Below are 21,907 nucleotides of genomic sequence, written 5' to 3'. Positions count from 1 at the left end.
TGTAAACATATAATTCCTAATTCTATATTTAAAAGCAATAGCACATGTTAAAAAGATAATTTAAATCTTTTTAAACATATGTACACAATGTAAAAAGATGCATTCCTTTTACCATGTGATAATAACTTGTATAACCATTTTTTTTATCAATTTCAGGTCTAAAACTGCAAAGTTCCAGCATATGGTTTGCATTATTGCATTGCAGTGCAAGGTTTTGCAGAATGGTTCACTATGAAATTGCTTCTTTGTCCTAGATTGCAGTAAAATAGCCTCAGCACTATGAATGTGTGAATCTAACGTTGACCTTATAGATTGTCCTAGATAGCTCATCTTTTTTACTATCTCAAACACTTTGTACTTACAAAACGAAAAAGCAAAGCAAAGAGTTATTTTTGTGTTGTTATGTGATATGTATTGTATTCATACATATATTAGAGACACTGCTTAGTAAATCATACAATCATGTAGTAGGTTCCATGCAGGGAAATAAAAGTAAAAGGTCCACCCCATTCAATACATTGGGGTTGGTGACCACAATACTATACATATAATCTCCCGATATGTCAACATATTAGAGAAGAGTACTAAATGTCTCACCCGACACATTTCACCTATTGGCTTCCTCAGGGGTACTCAAAAATCGAACATTGAGCTGATATTGGAGATGGTAAAGTTACTTTGTTAAGGAGATTTCAGTTAAAGGAACTGAATTGGTAATGAAGTGACAGATATCTGTATGGTTCATGCATGATTTCCCAAGTTAGCTGGGGTCTATGTAAGATAAAAATGATACAGCTGGAAACTGTCAGAAATCTACGGTCGGGCATCCAGTGATCCAGTGATCTAATAAGAGAGGCCTGTAGCCGTAAGAATTAGGCGCAGGGCCACATGACCGGGTGCTAGGCCTAGCCCAGAGCTTTTAAGGGGTTAAGAAAAAGGTAGTGTTGCTAGAGGGGGCTGGGCTAGTATACAATGTGGGGTAGGAGGAGATTAGGAATGGTGTTTATAAAGGATGGGCTAGAAGGTCCGAGCTACCCTGGTCATGTTGATATATCAGGAGATTATATGTATAGTATTGTGGTCACCAACCCCAATTTATTGAATAGAGTCGACCTTTTACCTTTATTTCCCTGCATGGAACCTTCTAGAAGATTGTACGATTTACTAAGCACTGTCTCTTTTATGTATGCATACAATACATATCACATTGCCAAAAAAAAACTTTTCTTTCCTTTTTCTTTATGTAAGTACAAATTGTAGTAACTCACACAGACGTGCGAGAGGAGTTTGGCCATCTATATAATATACCTATGGAGTGTAATCTGTTATTTCCTATATCTATCTCAAACACTTACCTGTCCACTAATTGGCCAAATAAAACTTTACTTAATCAATGGCAAATCAATATTTTACCCATTTAGACTCAATTGTCCTTTTCCTGGTTTGAATGTATAAATCAAAAGCATTCAATTACCTTCCCTCCTAAGCCTTTAAAGAAATACCCGTAAATGTTCTAACCATACAATAGTACAATACATCAGGGTAGTATATAAGCCAGGTTAATAATATTATATGTACACTAACCGTAGGAAAAGTAATTACTTTAATCAGGAGAAAAGTAATTAAAGAACAGTACAATATGGAAACAGCTTGATAATATAATCAACATACAACACCCTTTCCTTAGTACTGAGAATTATATTAATATTGTGCTTTTATGTTATATGTCATGCACATCGTATTTGTGCACAGAGATGACTGGAGATATTCCAGATCTTTCCAGAACAACAATACTCATGACACTTGGAGAGTATAACAGGTTCTATCCATTTTACTGCAATCAATAATTAATGGCAGCTGTCACAAATAATTATCTACTGGATGTGAACATCACTATGTGCTCATGAAAACACCAGTGCCACTGTAATAATGAGGACATTTCTGTTTTTTTTTTTTTTTTTTTTTTAAAGACATCTTTGGTTCTTAACGCAAATGTTTTATTTGGTCAATGTTATTTTGACATTGACCAAATAAAACATTTGCCTATACTGTGGTATTGCTCTACCAATTACCTTTAAATGGGGCTTTTAAGAGGAAGATTGGTTGCAGAAGACTTCCCTCCCAAATAACCAGCTTTACTCTAGAATTTGATGGTGCAGAGTAGGGATAAGAGAAGTTGGCAATTTTTGCCTCAGCAAGTAATGAGGAAATAATTTGCTAGGCAAATAATGAGGACACTTCTCAGATTTTTTACATTTTAACCTGAAATTAATACAACAAATGAACACCTTATTTGAAAATACACTCTGCATGCACGTTAGAGCTGTTCAAATGTGGAAGCCTGCTGCTCCACATGCCGTCTTCTCCGAAAGACCTGCAGCTACGCTTCAACAATTTCACCATGGTATCCTCGGGAACCCCAGGACACTGGGGACAATCACATCTCCAATTACCAACATTCAGACAGTTTAAACTGCAACCTTAAAAACAAAAAAGTTGATCCCCCATCTAAACAGAAATTAAAGGATTGTGCAATACCTTCATTGTTGGGACCATGCAAACTAATAGAGGTGTGGCCCTGTTATGTCATGTAAATTACCCTCACAAACCAGGCTATGGCGCTAAGCTGTAGATAACAGAGAGGATCCTGGGGCTTCGCTATGTGGAAGAGTGAGGATACTAATAAAGTTGGCAGTGCCTCCACCCAGAACAGGGTCTCTGTTAGCAGAGGGGGCTCCCTTCCTGGGACATTAACCAGAATTAATACCAGTAATATAAAACAGCACCTGAAGAACCACTACACCCAGCATACAACAATAACCATTGCAGCTAAATGAACACACAGGTTGGAGTATTTGTAAGCATTATATCTCAAAACAGTAATAACAATATTTACAATCCATAACCATCAATGAGTAAACATAGCAGAGGAGAGGAGAATTGTGCACAGATATACCCGCAAATAACCACAGTTATGATCCACAAATATAACCACAAATACCTCCAGTAATGATCAGTGTCAGGATGAGTTGCAGAGGCCTCTGGAGTTGATTGTAGCAAAGATATCCTGATGAGATGATCCTGAAAACAGCAGCAAGGCGATCCTCCAATCGATAATTGGGCAAAGTCTCTGGAGTTCAGGAACAATCTATCTGCGCTACCACTTAGGCCCTAGCAATCACACTAATCTGCCAATGCAACCGGACCTCTGCTACCTATGGGCCATCGGATGCCTAACCTATGCTAGATGTAACTAGACAGAGGGTGCAGATCAGCAAAGATAACTGAAAGGGCAGAGCTAATATATATTTGTGTATGTAGCTGATACACTGACAGTAGGGATTTCGCTAAGTGATCTCTGATAACAGATATCACATATACCCCATTAACACAGAGGGTAATAATATAATACTGCAATACACAGACACAGCAGTCAGTGTGTTCTGGAAGGGGTGCAGGCACCTACCCTGGCTGAACACATGTTCTCATCTCTGTCCTGTACTTCCTGCATTTCTCTATATCCTGGTGGGCCACTATCAGGGGCAAGAAACACTTCAACAACTTTATTTGCAATTTACAAAGTTACAACTCAGCTAGCAGATAGAAAAAGGGAGTCCCCTACAGAGGCAAAAACTAAACACCTTGATAGTCACGTTTGAGATGTCCCTAAGCTCTGACCTACGCGTTTCACCCAAAAGGAGGGTCTCAAAGGTTCATGTTTATTTATGTTTTCAAAATAGGTTTGCTGGATTACCCAGGTTCCCACGTGATAGTCTATTATCTATAGTCCTAATAAATCAGGCACAATGGCCCTAATTCATCAAGCAGAATCGGACGCTCGCTCGCGCATTCGTATTCGCGATCCGAAATCGTACGCCGTCGGGCAATTCAGCAACTAAAAGCTTGCGGCCGGAGCCGCGCATCTCTAGCAGCTTTACACTGGCGAGCTTGCATTAAAAGTCACTGTTCCCCTAAAAAATCATTCTTTCTAATGGCACACATATTCGCGACCCCTATTGCTCATTATTATCAAGGCAGGAATCCGGCTGGCAGTGAGGAGGCGAGTGTACGAGCACACTCGACTCCAGACCGCGGGAAACCGCGCTCGCTGGTCGCGCGTACGTTCGCGCTTCCAGCGAGCGCGGATTTCATTGATGAATCAGGGCCATCACAATGTCTCAGAGTTTTAAATGTACAAAATATACAAAATGTGTGTGCACAAAAAACTGATTTCGATAGCAAAAGAGTAAAAGTCTTGGGAGTACAGTTTAAATTGTTTAGTTACGTTTAAGCCCACAACCCTGCAATATTTTATTTAGAGGAAAGGAATAATGTTTTAAATATATTTTTGTTGTAGGTTGAGGACTAAAAATAATTTTTTTTTTTCAGTTTGCAAACTAGTAAATTGCAGTGTTTTTTTTTTTAGCCTAAATATATGCTTGTTGATTTGTCCAGTCTGCGGAAAATAATAAAATTCATGATTCATACATACAGGTTTTTTAAATGTGTGATTTTCCACAGCCCAAACGGATCTCTGCAAATATTTAGATATAAAAATGTAAATCACTTAATTTGCAGATTTAATTATTACTATTAGTGAATTATCTTTCTCATTCAGCATAGGCATTGTATCTCAGATATGATGGTTTCTAGCAGTGGAATAAGGATATGATGAGCCCAGTACAATCTATACTGTATATAGTATTGGGACACAAGGGGCTCATACATTTCAGCTCGGTTAAGCAGAAATTTTTCACAAATTCCGCAGACATTCTGCTACCTGCCACTAATTACTGGTTGCATATGGCAAGATGCAAATATCTTTTAGCCAGTTAGGAGTTTGCAAATGGAGATGTCTTCCCACAAGTGATAGATTCATTTTCTGTGATTTTTCTCTTATTAAGCCCTTCTGGGATATGGCAGCCCCGATGTCCTACTGAAATCTGGCAATCTTACAATCCTCCCCCCACCTACATTATAACTACGCCACCCTATTTTGCATTTAGACCACCAAGCCCAAAAACTAATTTCTTCATTTTGACAGAGCCATGATGGCCTATAGCAGAGCATTGGTGATCCACATCCCCAACCTCCAGCGACTTATTCATCTCTCACCCTACAGATGTGCACAGATTAGAAAACTTCATAGTCAGGATTGCTGACACCACTGATAAATTTCTAAGTCTTTAGCAATCATGGGATAAATAGCTTTCTTTACCCATTTCTGGCATGCCAATGACGAAAGTGTTTGCCTCCCAATCACTTCTACCTTGAATTAAGCTTGCCTCATAGCTTCTTCATGTAGATAAAATGTCTTGTACCCCGGTGTTGGACAGCTCTGCCCCCCACCCAAGTTCCCTTCATAGTAGAATTTATAACTATTGCTATATTCACTATTCATATGATGAATTTGTTCTTGCTCTTATATTTGTGTCTTAGTTGAGCATGTACGGCCTGCATATGGTTACTTATAGTAATCTTTATACATGTTTGACAATTTCTTCCAAATATGGTATTAACAGCAAATAAAACCGATAATTTATTAAAAGAAGTTCCATGAGTTGTGGCCCTTCCAAAACCATCACCCAAACCATCATCAATAGGCACATAGTCCTGCTATGATAGCAATACCACCTATTACTAACAGGACACAGGAAAAAGGTAGGGCACTCCCTACATGGGTATCATAGTACTGTAGAATTCATAGATTTTCCAAACAAATCATAACTCAGGGACTGTGACTAACAGATATTCAGTCTCAACCAGTTTAGATAACTGTATTCTTTTGGAGTGACTGCTATTATATGGTGACGGCACAGAAATAAATATCCTCCCTGTGCTTGTGAAAACTCTCTCTTGGCTTCACATATCTCCTCTAATGTAGACAATTCAATTTCTCTTCTTCAAAGCTATACAATATTTTCTTCTTTATACTTCAGCTTTTCAAAAATAGCAATCCTTGACCTTTGCGTTCAGCTCAGGCAGCTTCTTACCATTTTACTTGCCTCTAAAGATCATTCTTGCACAAAAAGCTTCTAACTAATAGCACTCTACCAAAAAGATAGTCTTGTATAACTATATGGGAGATTTCTCACTCCACACTAGAATTATAATCAAAGTACACGGTTCTCAAAAACTGTCGTCGCTTTGCTATAAAATAAGGAAGATATGCATGGATAAGAGAAACGTCAAAACCAAACATCAGAATCACACGGAGACTGTAAGATTGTTCTTGCATTTGTCTTTTCAAATTGTAAGTCACTTGAACATTTGTTTAGGATTGGAAGGATATGGATATGCAATTACAGGTTCCCTACTATGTGAATCCAGCACAAAAAACAGAACGTCAAGCATCTGACAGGGTAAATCCATTGCGGGGAGGTTCTTGATAAATTTGTGCTGTCTGTAAACTGTACTGCAGAACATGCCAATGGATAGTGGGAGCAATATGCATGACATTTATTGTGCTGTGTCAGCTTCAATCTAGACTCGTGTTTATCAGAAAAAAAATTAAATGTTTTTTATTAATATCAATTATTATTACCATAAGGATTCTTGTCCAATTGCATGTCCTGCATACACATGTGATAGCATGAAACATGTTTATAGGAGAGAAGAGCAGGGTGAGCAGAATTATGAGTTCATTTGTGCTCTGTTGCTCCTTTACTTTATAGTCATAAAATTGTTTATGTCATATGTTATTAGAAATTGCAACAAAAAAATAATGTGTTGCCAGTCTGTCTTTCTGGAAGCACTGTGTAAATCTTAGGAGACGGTGGCAGATATACAAATCAAATGGCAGGTAAAACAGCTCCCTATTATTTATTTCAGTTTTTAGCTATTTGGTTAGAGTTTATCTTAAAGGACTTTTGTTGATTCTTAATTTTTTGTTGATTCTTTTGTTTTGTTGACTCTTTATGTGGCAAGATTCTGTTTTTCTGTAACTGTTCAAGAAGTATTTTTTATCTTAACCTAATTCTTTTGTACCTAGACTGCAAACTTTATTCCGGTTATACACAAATGGTGCCTTCATTCCAAACTGTTTGTTTGTATATCTTACAAATTTTCCCAATTACAATTGTAGTTTTTTTTGCCTTCTTGTTTACCTTTCAAACTACATTCACTTTACCCTGAGTGTTTCTATTGACTGGTGAATCTCTCGGGTAAAATAGCGGAATCACCTCTAACAACCACAAGACAACGAGAACAGTGATGTAAACAATCAGTTAATTTGACCCTATTAATTAAAGCTCTCCAAGGCTGGAGAAGATACACTTTCATCAGTAAACCTGGGTGATCCAACAAATCCGGGATGGATCTTGTCCACGACTGAAAACATTTGCAAATGCATAGAAAATGAATGATTAGGAAATCAATTCCAGTGTTGCTGGATCACCCAGGTTCACTGATGAAAGTGTGTCTTCTCCATTGAGAATCTTTGTCATGTTCTGGAAAAGACTTTACAAAGAGGTCTGGCTCTCCCATTATCAGTTCTTGACAAAAAATGAAAAATAATATAAAATAAAGTCTGGATGGAAATAAATGTTGCATAAACCTTGATCGGTTAAAGAATGACCTTGACAAAGTGCTTTTTTAAATTCCATTGAAATGGTGTAGGGCAGCAATCGCCAACCAGCCTCTGGCATTCTTGTCAAAATTTCCTCGAACCTCCAATGAAATTTCAGCCAACCAACTTCGCAGACCCATCGGTAGTTCCAGGAAATAAGTACAGGAGAATTTCCAGGGCTGCATTCATTCATGCAGCCCTGGGAATCCTCCTGTGTGCTATCCCCGGGCACTAGAGGTTAATTAACCTCTAGTGCCCGAGGATTGCAGTGGATTTCCAGACCTGCATTCATTCATGCAGCCCTGGGAATGTGCTATCCCTGGCACTAGAGGTTAATCGGGGACAAGTCTCCCCATTCAAAACCTTCAATGCTCCCTGATTGGCTGAGGCAAGGAAAATCCTGATGACACTTGAGCCAATCAGAGAGCACTAGAGGTTTTGAATGGGGAGACTTGTCCCAATTTAACCTATAGTGCTGGGGATCGCACACTAAGCTTTTTTTAAAATTAAAATTCAATCTTGATCGGTGAATTTACACCAGCCGTTTTCGCTTACAATTTCAGTAAGCGAGAACGGTCGAATTTGCTGCGAGATCGAGTTTTAAAAACTCGCTTGCTAATCCCTAGTGGTCAGCACAAAAATTTTGCTGGCCCGCAGCTCTTTCCCCTGTTTACTTACAACCCGCTCACTCTCCCCTTGCAGGCTGAGACCTGCTTGCTAAACTTCCTTGGGGAACAGTAGTGCAGGGCTGTGGACTTTTAGCAAGCAGGTCTGAGCCTGCAATGGGAAACTGGACCGGGTTCTGTCATCATGACATCACTCTGGGGGAAATTTCTTCCCCTTTCAGTGACACACAGCTCCCTGTGCATGCACGGTCCGAGTTCAGTGAATTTATTGGTCCGTGAGGTTGGAAAGGTTGGCGACCCCTGGTGTGAGGGATTTAAAATGGGCAGTTATTGGAAGGAACCAACAAATATATTGTAACTGGAAATATTTTATACATCACACACTGGTGGGAAGTTATGCAAAATGAGAAAGAACTAATGAGAAAACTAGCCTATAAATCCTAGTACCCTTTTTTTCCACAATACACTATTGCATCTATGGTAAAATTTGCAGAGTAAATGATTAAAAATGCACTGTTTCATTAAGCTTTTATTCAAGTATATCACCTTTTTAAATGATCCTTCTGTTTTAGTTTGGAATATAAAATCTACTCTGTGAACAAAAAGCTTAAAATTATTGATTTTGGTAGGATCAATATTTGACATGATTATAGTTTTTGGTTCAACACATGCTAATAACTGTGAACTCACAACATTCTTCAGCATATATATATATATATATATACATATATTTATATATATGTATATATATATATATATATATGAATATACTTTTTATATTTTAGGCTTTCCTTTTTGAATATTTATACAGATATTTTACCTTCAAACATCTAAAAATTGTTAGTTCATCTTAGTTCATATTCACCTCCAGAATCTGAACTGTATAAAACTCAACACACTACAATAATCAATCTTCCTAAGAGAAAGTCCTTTCTTAGAAAACAATTTTATGTGGATTTTTTCTGTTACTTTCACAGCAGATGCTCTTAGAATTCTTGGAACAAACCAATAGAGCCCACTTATGTACTTTTTCTACATATGTCTATATATCTTCTTCACATTACTCATAAAATACTCTTCTGTGTCTTGCATTCAACGTTTAACTTATAAATTAATAAAACTGATATCCACTTGAGATCAATAGAAGCAACAGCATTCAATTATTTTAATGAAAGTAGAAGCAGCTGCAAAAAATAATAATGTATATATTACATTTTTGGGATATATTTTTCACAAATCCTCAGACCTGCTGTTTTCTGGATAGAGAACATTCCTTTCGTTTAGAGTTATTTGTCTAACTAATTTGGTAAGCAGTGCTCAACACAGCCTTTACAAAATACTGATTGGTGACCTTGTTCATATGCATTTCATCCTTATTGTAAATTAACAATGCGTTTCTGATTATCTTTCAATGTTTCCAAAATCTCTGAAAAGCATGTTTCCAGGAAAGGCCAAATACATAAACTGTAAAACTGTAAAAAGCTATAGACTTTAATAGAGCATCTTTGCCTTTTCATGATAACATACAGGTATTCATTATTTTCTTGGTATTAAAAATATTAATTATTAGTGATTTATAAATATGGGGAATCATAGTACAAAACATTGAAGAACCGATGTTGGTGCATGTAATTCGGGAAATGTGTGACTCCAATAAACTCAAATGTTCCATTTGTTGCTTTATGCGCTATTACTTATAACTATCTTGCATTCAATGGTTTTGTGATCCATGTGAATCAGGTCAGATGTCCTTCCTTTAGAGCAGATATTACCATTCTTTCAGAGTAGATCTTTGGCTAGTTATTAAACCAGCAAACCACAATATACCCTCACATTTTAATATCCTGCTTGCAAAAAAGACCATTATGTATTTCTATATAAAGCATTGCAACCTGGAAAAGGCCATTCTTTAACGCTAGCTAATATTTTCTCAGAGAAAGCAGAACACCAATCCTGACTGCTTTGTGTCAATGCCCTTTGTAATATAAATAACATGTATTGTAAACTCAAATTCTTTTTTTAGGATGCTTGGGATCATGATATATTATATTCAGATTTCTTTAAGCAAAACTAAAACTTGATTGGTAGGGTGAGTGCTAGCATACTACTAAGCCATCTTCCAGAAACAACATGTCCAGGATCGTCTCACAAAGTCTTCCCATCATCTTCATCTCCTTTGACTCTTTTTGTTGGTCCTGCAGACATCCACTGGTGACTTTTCATGTCTCCTTTGACATAATTCTTTTCTTCCTAGTGATTTGTATTATTTAAAAGATTTAAATTGGCATTACAACACTTTATATTATAACTTCTATTTTATTTCACCTCCCCCATTACCATCTTTTAAATCGTCATAACAAAATTGGAGTTGCAGCTCTAAGGTTTGGTTATGCCCCTTATGTTTGGGCAGGAAACAACTGGCACAAGTGTGGCACCATCATTTAATGGCACAACACAAACAGGTCTAAATGCTGAGGCACAAGGCACAGGCATCTATTTTCTATACCATTTGGAGCTACAGACTTTAGGTTTGTGGTAGTAAAAATTGTTCTGTGATGGCAGTGTTAATATGCCTAAACAAGGAGGAAAAGTCACAGTACGGCACCTCAAACTTGCTGATTATGGCACACACTTAGGTTCCCTAAAATGTAGCAGGTCCAGGTACCTGTCACTGCTACATTCCCTAAGCTGCCATCTTTATCATCAACTCGTCTGGGTCCTTGGCGAGCCTCTTTGGTATTTGTAACTCCTTTGTGTGCCGTACAGAGAGCCAGGCTTTACACCGCACATTTACCATGCAATGTAAAAAAAAGCAACTAGGTATTATTTTTATGGCAAAGACAGTTTTGCATTTCTTACACTACCTCCTGACTTTTTATTTAGGTTTTAGTTTTCAAAAGGCCCCTGTGCAGATCTGCAACAACTTGCGTGTGGAGCCCTTCTCCCTCTTTTTAACTTTGACCATTCCTAATGTGTCATTTACTGCAGCATAGCATCCTAAACATCTTTTTTTTTTCACAAGTCTTACATCAGGGCTTTTAGGTAATAGCTTTTTTATTTGGTAATAAAAATTATTACAAATTACAAATAAGTGTTTAAATGTTTAATCTCACTAAGTCCCTTTTCTGAATGCTAAGCTATAAGAATAGAGGTGAATTGTATTATCGTCTATTTACATGATTTAGATTTTACCTGCAGTAATTTAAGTTGCTGGTTACTTGTAGTATTCTGGAGGCACATGCTCTCCTTCAGAGCCCTAGACAACTTTATTCGTCTGTAAATATCTGCATATATAGTGAACTATAATATAACTATAGTGAAATATAAGCATACATAGTGAACATTAAATTTTCAATAAATGCATGGCTGATATATCTACTCTGTTCTGGCCATTTCACAATTAGACTGCTTATTGTCAGCACTACTTTTTTCAAGTTATTGGTACCTATCTTATCTTCTGTGTTCTACATTAACAGATTTTTATAAAAAACACATGTCTGGAAAGATATAATCAACTCACCATGTATTATAACGCTGAAATGCCTCAACCTGTTTCTCATCCAAAGAAATCTCAAGATTGCCCAGATTGGCTCACAGGCTCTTTGGCAATGACTTTTAAGGAACCTGCCAATTCATGCTGGCAAGATATTTAGGTCTCTTCCTAACCTAACTAGCTTCCTGGATCCCCAGGGCCACTGTATCTTAGACCCAATTTATCAGACCTGGAGAGGAACCAGCTTCTTGATTGCTGATATTGCGTGGGCAGTTTTGACATGACTTCTCAGAAGTTAAAGTTGGCTGTTTATACCTAAAACAAGTTTCAATTAAAACACAAGAAGTGAATGTTCTGCTTCCTCCACACATAAAAAGGAAAAATCCAGTTTTCATTTATAATTTCCTTTCCATTTTTAAACATGCACCACAGGTTTTACATGTAAATATTGTTTATAATATTAATTTTAGGTTTTGTTCTGACATTGTTCTCTCCATTCTACAAGGTTATTCAGCGGTTCCTCTATGCTAATCTAATGGCTTGGATAAAGTGTGTGTATGTCATTAGTCTTTGTAAAAGACAAAAAAGAACAAGTTTGTATTAGGAAATTTAGATTTTTTATAGATCAAGTTCATCAAAAAATGTATTTTGCTTTTTGGGTGTTTTTAGGTTGAGACCTAAGTAAAGTGAGTGATTACTGGTGATGCAGTTTACCTCTATTGGGTGCACAGCAGGTTTTTGTTCTGCACCCGGGAGCAACCAACAGCCCAATTTACCATTATGGGTATATAGGGCCCTAAATGTAAATGTACATTGTTAATTAGATTGTGTTTCTTATAGTTCCCTTTAATTGTGGCCCCAATATCAGCACATTTTCACCTTCTTTTTTATTCCCTGTAACTCACTCTCTTCCATCCACATGACAGTGGTGCTATTTGAAGGTTGGCAACGAACCCAAACCATTAGGCACCCAAAACTTTCACATAGTGCATAAAGTATTCCACCCTATGTAAACTCATGACTTGTTGCTGCAAAAACTAGAACATATAAATGGATCTGCTGCCAACGTTTACACTTGACTGAGCAATCCTATTGATTTTTCATCCTGTAATTGATTGGTCAGTAGTCCCAAAACACTATCTCATGTCTTGACTAACTGAGAAGGAAAATGATTATGTCTCCGTTAGGAAATAGATAATTTTTTTCATTGACACTAATGTAATTTTGATCCATAATTACCAGCACGTCCAATATATTCATGTCCAATGGCAAAAAAAAAAAATTGGTTGCGTATGAGCAGTTGGCCGTTAATTTCCCTTTAGTTTTACTTTAGGTCTAATCAATTTATTGGATCAGAAATAGGATTGGAAGTGAAAAATATCCAGTGTAGAAGCTTAACAGAGCAGTAGAGAAGTCAGAGGGGGTATGTACAATTGGGGAGGCCAGCTTTAAAGTGAACCTTTTGTATTCCTTTTCAGTACAGGTTTAATATACATAGAAGTATCAGTGTAATTGAACTTGCAAATAACATATGATGTTACTTCATGTATGTGAAACTATCCTAAATGTCATGCAATATTAAACCGCATATAGTGTTTGAGCTCAGCTGACAAATGTTCTGGGAAGTAGTAAGGTACTGTCTGGCAAATGGTTCTACTGATTCAGGTGACGTATCAGAAGACATTCCTGATCCAGATGACACCTATACATCTTGAGGACAACAAAAGTGTAGTCTGGATTAAAGAAGTGGTGATTGGCAATTGTTGACAATAGAGCACTAGCAATTCTGATGCACTGCATGAAATGGACATCTCTTCCTACATCTCTAGGAGCAATGTGACTTGAATACCAGCTGTAGATCATTCTGATCATTCTGCATTGCTTATTGTGGTATGAGCAGACGTAGCAGCTGATGCTGAAAGTTAACATAACCTGAGTGCTTTTGTATGTAGTGATCTATTAAATGCTGATAGTCACCTTGCTAAGATAATTTACTGTCATAACATATCAATGTTTGTTGTAGCTATATTACCTTTCTTTATAAAGGTGTACTGATTTTTAATTATTGTGAGACATATTTAGGATTATCCCACTATGCATTCACATATTCTATGAGATGCATTGTATTAATTTCTTATGGATTTTCCTTAAAGTCTACTTGTAGTAAAGAATACCGATTTTGTTTTTATTTTATAATATTTCTAATAATTCTTCTCATTCTGCATTTCTTTTATATATATATATATATATATATATATATATATGTAACACTGGAGAATAATGACTTTTGAGTGATGAATTCATTGTCCAAAAAAGCACATGAGACAAGTATTGTCCTACTGATTCATTTTCATCTAAAATTTTTTTTTACTATAAAATGCTATATAGGCTTCTTTAAACTCATATAGTCTAAAGTTGAGATTTTTAAAATTTTTTTTTGCTAATTGATATATATTTATACATACAAAATAAAGCGATATTGTCCACCGTGCCTGAGTTTAGACAGGGATTTCCATGCAGCCAATGATGTAAGAAATGGATTTGTACATGTATTGCAGAGATATACTGAATATTTTTTTTCTATTTGTTCAGGAGAACACTTAAACAAGCGGAGATGCCTTAGCTTACAAATAAACAAAAGGAAATCCTCTCTATTGCCACATCTTGCTTTTATGGGTTCCTTCCAAGTTGTTTTACCTATATCACTGGTTTATGTACATTCAGATAGGTGAGTTAGATATGCTTCCCAAAAAATGTACTGTATATACTCTAGACTTATACAAATCACATTTGAATCGAACCAACCCATTTACAGAGCCCCTTACTGCATTTTCCCATACTCTCTCTTGATGGCAATGGGCCTGATTTATTAAAGCCCTCCAGGGCTGGGGAGAATACACTTTCATCAGTGAAGCTGGGTAATCCAGCAAACCTGAAATAGATCTGGTCCGGGTTTTTACAAATTTGCTAAAATTCACTTTATTTACTGCTGTGTTAGGTTTGAGAATCATGACAAAAATATTTTTTTTTGTTTTACAATTTTTTACCTAGATAAAACTCCCCATGTGCCAGGAAATCACAGAAACTACTACATCACTCAGATCCCTTTTTTACTCACCCAGACCTAACACAGCTTCCAGCCACCAAAGCAGTAGAAAAGAACTGCCGTCCTTACACTGTAATGTGCTACGTTCTCTGTTTGTTAGAAGCAGCAGCACATCACTGACTAAAAATAGAACAATTTACACACAGAAATGGTGGCTGGAATGCTCCTCTGCTTTGTGATAGAGGCGTCCAAAATGGTTATTGCTAGGCTTCCTTGCTCCTTCTCCATTCTCTCATCGGTGCACCAGACCATTATGGAAAACCTGCATTGTCAGTTGAACTTTGTGGTGCTTTGCCTTATTAGAACTGAACTAAATGTGCAATGTTTAGACTAATTTCATAGTAGACCCACATTTAAAGTACAATACTACTGATATCTCTTACAATACTGTTTACCAGCAAAATCTTTCCTATGCGGGCCTTTATTAAACTGTGAATTATTTTCCAGACTACAGAAGTTGGCACCACACATATAGGCATCACACTGCCTTGGATCAATTCATTGGTACCAAGCCAGTTATTGAAGAGCATCTAAGAAGTAGATACATATGCTTTGAAAGAACAGAGCTCAATGCTTTGAAAACACAATAAAGGTAAAGATTGTCTGGTATCCAGAAATCTTTAAAAAATAAAAGAAATAATGTAGAATATTCTACAGCAACAAATTTGTTTTTTTTTCTATTTTGTTAAAGGAAGGTCAACACCTTGTCAATAACTGTTTCATTTGAATATCTACATTTTATGCATGTATATTGCCCTATTATTCATATAAAATTGTCATTGACTCTTTTTAAACTTTGTAAACTACACATGGATTCTTAAAGACATTTTTGGAGCATTAAATGCTTAATAACAACCTTTGCAGCTGAATAACAGTCCAATCATATGATTACTGACCACAAATTATATAAAGTTATATTGAAACTTTAAACATCCAGATGTATGTAAAGGGTTTTTTAAGGGTGCTCCTTCATGTGATTGGATGTTTCAAGTAAACATTGCTGCACATATGTCAGCTAGACTTGGTACTTATCAGAATGTTGGGCATGTAGTCCTTTCTTGACCTTTTTATTAAGGCAGGAACCCCTGAAATACCTTTCAGGTCTTTAGGAAACCCCTGCCCCCTGCCCTATAGATAGCCAAAAAGATCATTGGTGTCAGTAAACTGATCTGAGAGGCACAAATTGCCCATTGCTCGAGGAACCCCTAGCAACCTCTGGGGGAAAGCCCTTTGCGTCTGGTCGCAGACATCACACTCTTCCCACTTTCCACCAATGGTTAATGTAGTAGTTATAAGAAATTTTCCTTCCATGTTCTCCTAAATAAAAATGTTTCTGTTATGGCAATCAGTATACTTTAAATATAATATTTTGTTCCCAATTAGGAATCCCTAATTAGGCAACAACTTGAAACTAATAGGAAAATTTCAATAACTCTAAGATACCTCCAGACTTGGAAACAATTGGAGTATATACATTGAATGTTTGTTCAACGTACCCCTATCATCAATCCAGCTTGGATAGTCTATCAAACATAACCACAATTAACCAGCCATGTGGCCCATGTTAATGGAAGATCAGTCCATCACAGATGATATGCAGCCATCCCTTAATTCTACATTAAGACACCAGGGGCTCTAACCCCATCGCTTCATGTCACTTCTTGGCTAACTACTACCATCAATGTGAGTCTCTCTATCCCCTGAGGAAGCCAATGTGAGAAATCCTCACTACTTTGAAACATGACAGTATATGACATGAAAATACTGGTCGCATGCTATGCTTTCATGAGCCCTCTTTTAGATGAAAGTCTTGCTGTATTTCTTGGTCACTTCAGGGTTGTGTGATTAAAGTGTGGCATGAAGCTGGGCGGCTGTAGGAGCTGGGCGAAAGGACAACATGACAGGGGGAGAGGGAGGAGCATAGGTGGTAAGGTCAAGGAGGGGACAAGGTGGGATTGGACATGGGACAAAAACAAAAGGAGGGGACAATAGTGTTTATAAGGGGTAAAACGGGAGTGGTCAGAAGCCATTTTGTGAAAGAGGGTAAGAGATTCCCACCCTCCCTCCCTGATTGTTTTCAGGGGGCATGGTAAGAGATAGTTCTTGCGGTTGAGGTCCTTGAGGCTGGTAGGAGCTGCCAGTATGTTTTGGAAGGGGAAGAACCCATCTCAGGTGTGGGGACTCCTGGGGAGATGCAGGTACAACTTTGAACAGGAACAGAAGGAGCAGTAGCCCCTCTGGTGAGATGGTGAGGGATAATGCCTTAGAGGACCTGCAACCAGGGACAGATGGATGAAACGGGTTACAGGTTAAAGGGTTTTCTTGAACAAGGTACAATGCTGGTTAAATTTTGTTAATTTATGGTAATGTATTAATATGGTTACTTGGTTAAAGATTAGGCAATAAAGCGGCCGTTAAATCCATTGAATTCGTAATTGGGTCTGTTGTGTTTATTTAAGAGGGAGTATGCAGTTAATAGGGGTAAGTGTGAGGGGAGGGGGGGATGGCAGGGGCGAGCCTTCGATCGATCTATGTCATGTCTTTCAGGGTTGTCAGCCAAATTGGAATATTGAGTAACGTTTGCTGTTGTTTGTATGGCTATTTATTGTTGAAATGTTTGTGTACATAAAAAAAAAATAGTTAATTCAGCCAAAATCCTCAATTCATGGTAAGAGGGAGGGCTGAGCAGCGGTAGTGGTAATCTGTGGAAATTTTAAAATCTATGAGATGCTCAGGTCATGTTATATAAGAGATAAGAGGCTTAGATCAAGACAGATTAACTTGTATGCAAATTAATTAAATATAAATCAGACAGTCATATTCAGATAAGATCTAAATGTGACAAACATTAGTCAGAATGTAAACAAAAACCTACAAATTACCATAAATATTAGTTTTTACAGCAGTGACACAACCACACAGCTATGTTGTGGTCAGAAAGCTCCTGGAATAGTAAGGGACCTGGCAAGATCGCCAGATATTTGTTGATGATTGTGGGAAATATAAAATAGAAGGAATGTGTATGAGGATAAATAGAAATAAGGGGAATGCATTAGAAGACATTTACATGCATTTTAAAGTATTTGTGCTATTTTTATGAAAAAAAAAATAAATGTAGTTATGTTTAAAGAAATCCACACTGGTATTACTTAGTGTTTTTTTAAATCTCTAGAACAGCTTTAAATAACTGATGGAAAACTCATTTTAAACCGTGTAACAGTTTTTAGCAAATCTATTTTGCTTCTATTTGCCATATAGTGTAACAAATTTCTGTGGTTAATAATTTGCATGCCAAATCCTCAGGAACAAAACACAACTTTTTCTTTAGATATAGCAATGTAGAATCATTGTGATGATTATTCTAAGCTAAATGGATTAATTTTTCTCTGCTAGTGGTGCTAATGTCCTGATAGTGAGGATGATCCCACTTGCCCATATAAAGAAAAACCAATTGTAAATGTTTTTTGCTTCTTACTGAGAGCTGCAACAATACTTTACTTACAATAAATTTATTGTAAAGCATTCAGAAGTTGGTGGCTTCTAAAAAATGTTACCTGCTGTTAAAGATGTAGTCTAAGAAATAAGCACATCAAACCTTTAAGTTTCAAAAATGTATTGAATAAAGCTGAACTTTAGTCTTAATACTTGCACAGTTGTACAAAATTCTGTCCTGTAATATCATTGCTTACAAATTTCAGTGTAGATTGTGGATAAGATTCTCCCAGTGTTTGGTAGAAGCTTCAACCAGTCATCCCTGATTGGAACACATTCGGCATCATTTAAATCATTCCTCCCCAACAATGCAATAATAAATGCAATTAGGACAGATGTTTGTCTCAACATAATATTAGGCAGCCTGGTGTCAGTTACTGTATAAAATCCTCACTGTGTAAAATCCTTCTGCAGGTAATTGATATTGGCCCTGAAGAAGTGCAGTACTGATGACCAAAATTATCAACAGATCCACCCATTCAGTAAAATTTGTTGGTATTTTAGTCATAATTGGGATGATTTGCTAAAAGAAGTTAGGCTGCTCACATACCAAGGCGAATTATCACCTTGCAAGGAATATTTTACTGAATGTAGTAATAGTTCACTTTGCAAAGATTAATCTATTAAAAACTGTTTTTTCTTGCCAGCAGAGCTTTATCCCATTTACTAAAGAAAATCCATGTAAAAGTGATAATTTAGCTTGGTACGTGAAGAGCTTGAATTTCCTTTGTAATTCAACCGTAATGTCTTCTGGGACTTGCAGTGTTGGGGGAATTTGGTATAATCTGATAATAAAACGATTAATAATAATAATTTACTGTTATTTAAACTGTATTTATAAAGTCCCAACATATTTACATTAAATAGGAGTTGCAAATGACAAACCTTTTTATTCGACAAGTACAAACAATGGGCCTGAATTATTAAAGCTCTCCAAGGCTGGGGAGGATACACTTTCATCAGTGAACCTGGGAGATCCAGCAAACGTGCAATGGATCTGGTCCAGGAATAAAAACATTTGCTAAGAAATAGCAAGTGACTTTTAAGAATTCAATTCTAGGTTTGCTGGATCACCCAGCTTTACTGATGAAAGTGTATCCTCTCCAGCCTTGGAGAACTTTAATAAATTGGGCCCAATGAAACAGGAGAAGGAAATGACCCTGCTCGATAGAACTTGTTTTGTTATGTTTTTCCTGGAACTTTCTGCTGTATTGTAATTTTTATTGTTTTATTGTGTTTTTATATGTAGAGCAATATAATTGTAAGAATATGTTTTAGAATTAATGGCTATTTTATCTATTTCCAATGCCAGTGTGTGGTTGTTAGCTGATATTTTGGCTGTAGAAAATTAAAAGGGGTTTGGAGGGAGGCTGGACAGTAAGAAAAGTAAATATGGGGACTTATGGGCTACCCTGGTCATGTGCTGGGAAGGTGATGATTGTCATTTAGAACATACTAAAAATGCTCTAATGAGTTCATATGGTGGAAGTTAGTTCTAACTGCTGAGTGTAAATCCATTGGTCAATGACTGTATAAAGCACACATGTCCTTTAAGTCTTTAGGTTAAGTGCTCCCTGAATTTAAGAGACAGCAGTGGTTGTCCAATCCTCTGAAAAGTATGTCAATCATTTTATGCTCTACTATGTGCTGCAGTTTGGCAGCCAACACTCTTTAGATAAGTAAATTGCTCTTTTTGCCTACTTGCAATAATCTAGTCACCTCATTCATACTGCACTGTGGCTGTAGCTGGGAGGTAGGCGGTAAGCATTTATGGCTTGTGCATTAAGTATTGTAGGGTTAACACTTTATACAGTGGGTGAGCCAGTTTTGATTAATCACAGTCAGAGCATTCCACATCAGATACAAACCAATATCCTCTCCATACTCCTTTATTTTTCTTGTATATTTAGAGACGGAGATAAAACATTGTCTTTACGTCTGCTGCTTCTTTCACTCTTTTTTCCTCAGTCAGTTGGTATCTAACTTGCTGCTCGGAGAATTTCCTTCTGATTTATTATACCCAAAGTGAACTGATGTGTAAACCTGACACATTTGATAACCTCCTGTGAAGTATTCTCACTCACCAGCAGATTGAAAAATAAATGAAAAATACGTAGGAATCTGAAAAGTGCCATTGGATTTTCATCCCCAGAATTGTCTCCACTCATTCTGAATGTTTAAATTGCTCTAAACACCCTAAGTTTAAAGGTACAGGGAAATATGTTAGACCTAGAATGGAAGCTAAAGAAGAACATTGGTTGCAGCTAATATATCCACACACAGCTTGTAGCTACAAATGTCAATAAAAGTTAATTATAGGTGTAAAATAAAATGCTATATAGCAGCTAAATCATGACGTCACAACTTTAACCTAGATACTAATTGGCACCAATTTAATCACCACTCCAGTCACACATAATTAGATAAATGGAGTAAACTGTCTGATTTTGGCCCAATTTCAGCATTTGCTGGATTGGTCACAAATTGATCTACATCTTGCCTGAAAGTACCCACACAATAATACCAGAATGTGAAATGGGAGATAGCTATGTGTATGCTGTTAATGCAAAGTAAACATAAAAAAAATGAAGGATATCACATTTGCTGTCCAGCCCAGAAGTACAAAATTCCCAACCAGTTGTTTTCTTGGAGAATTAAATTAAAAACATTGTTTTATGTACTGCTCATTAGATAAGCAGTCTTTAGGCCCGTCCATCGATAGTGTGGGTCTTTCCTCTTTTTCTCTTTTGGTGGCCATAAATAGTCTTATTCTTTTAGTTTTTCGAGAAAAGCTCCACCCAGTCCAAAGGATGAGCAAAGGCTATGTAGTAACACACCACCAGCGGATGGGTCCATGACAGCCTAGCAAGTAAATAGTAACTTAGTCCATAGCAAGCATTTAAAAAATGTAGCTTGATAACTTTTGCAGATGGTATTTAATACAACCTAACCATTCTTATCTACATGTAAGAAAAAATGGCTGGAAATTTACAAATGCCTGACATTTTTTCTTTTACAGGTTAACCAGATGTTTTGTCTTTTTTTTTGCTGCTTTTGATAAGCAACGTGCATATTTGTTCAATGACTAACACTCTTGTCTTTGTAGTACTAAGGTCCCAGGTTTGGCCAGGATGCTGCCTTCATGGATATTCTACTTTTGTTTTTTGTATTCCCATGTCCCAAAAAAACATACAGTTATGTTATTGGATTCTCCAAAATATTAAACTAAGAGTGTGCTAATGACATATGACTGTGGCAAGGACATCAGAATTTGAGCTCCTCAGAGAGACAGTTAGTGACATGATAATATAACATGTATAGCTCTTTGTATTTGTTGGCACTATATATATATTTTTAATATGGTATGCATAGTAAAAGCCAAAACTCTGAGATGGAGAGGAGCAGAGGACTTGCGATTTATGGCAAGAAGATCTTACTGTTGAATTATCCAAGCTTTATAAAAATCACAGGGGCTGACTAAATTCAGCAGGCTCTATATTTACCTAAAATGTCAAATTTGAATAAGCTGAGCAATTAATTATTGATATAACTCCTTTTCAGATGTCATCATTGTAGAATGTTAAAAAATGAAGCACATGGACCTAAGTCTATGATTTCATTAA

Source organism: Pyxicephalus adspersus, chromosome 11 (genome assembly GCF_032062135.1).
Source record: "Pyxicephalus adspersus chromosome 11, UCB_Pads_2.0, whole genome shotgun sequence".
Classification (NCBI taxonomy): Eukaryota; Metazoa; Chordata; class Amphibia; order Anura; family Pyxicephalidae; genus Pyxicephalus; species Pyxicephalus adspersus.
Note: the sequence above shows the minus strand (reverse complement) of the source record.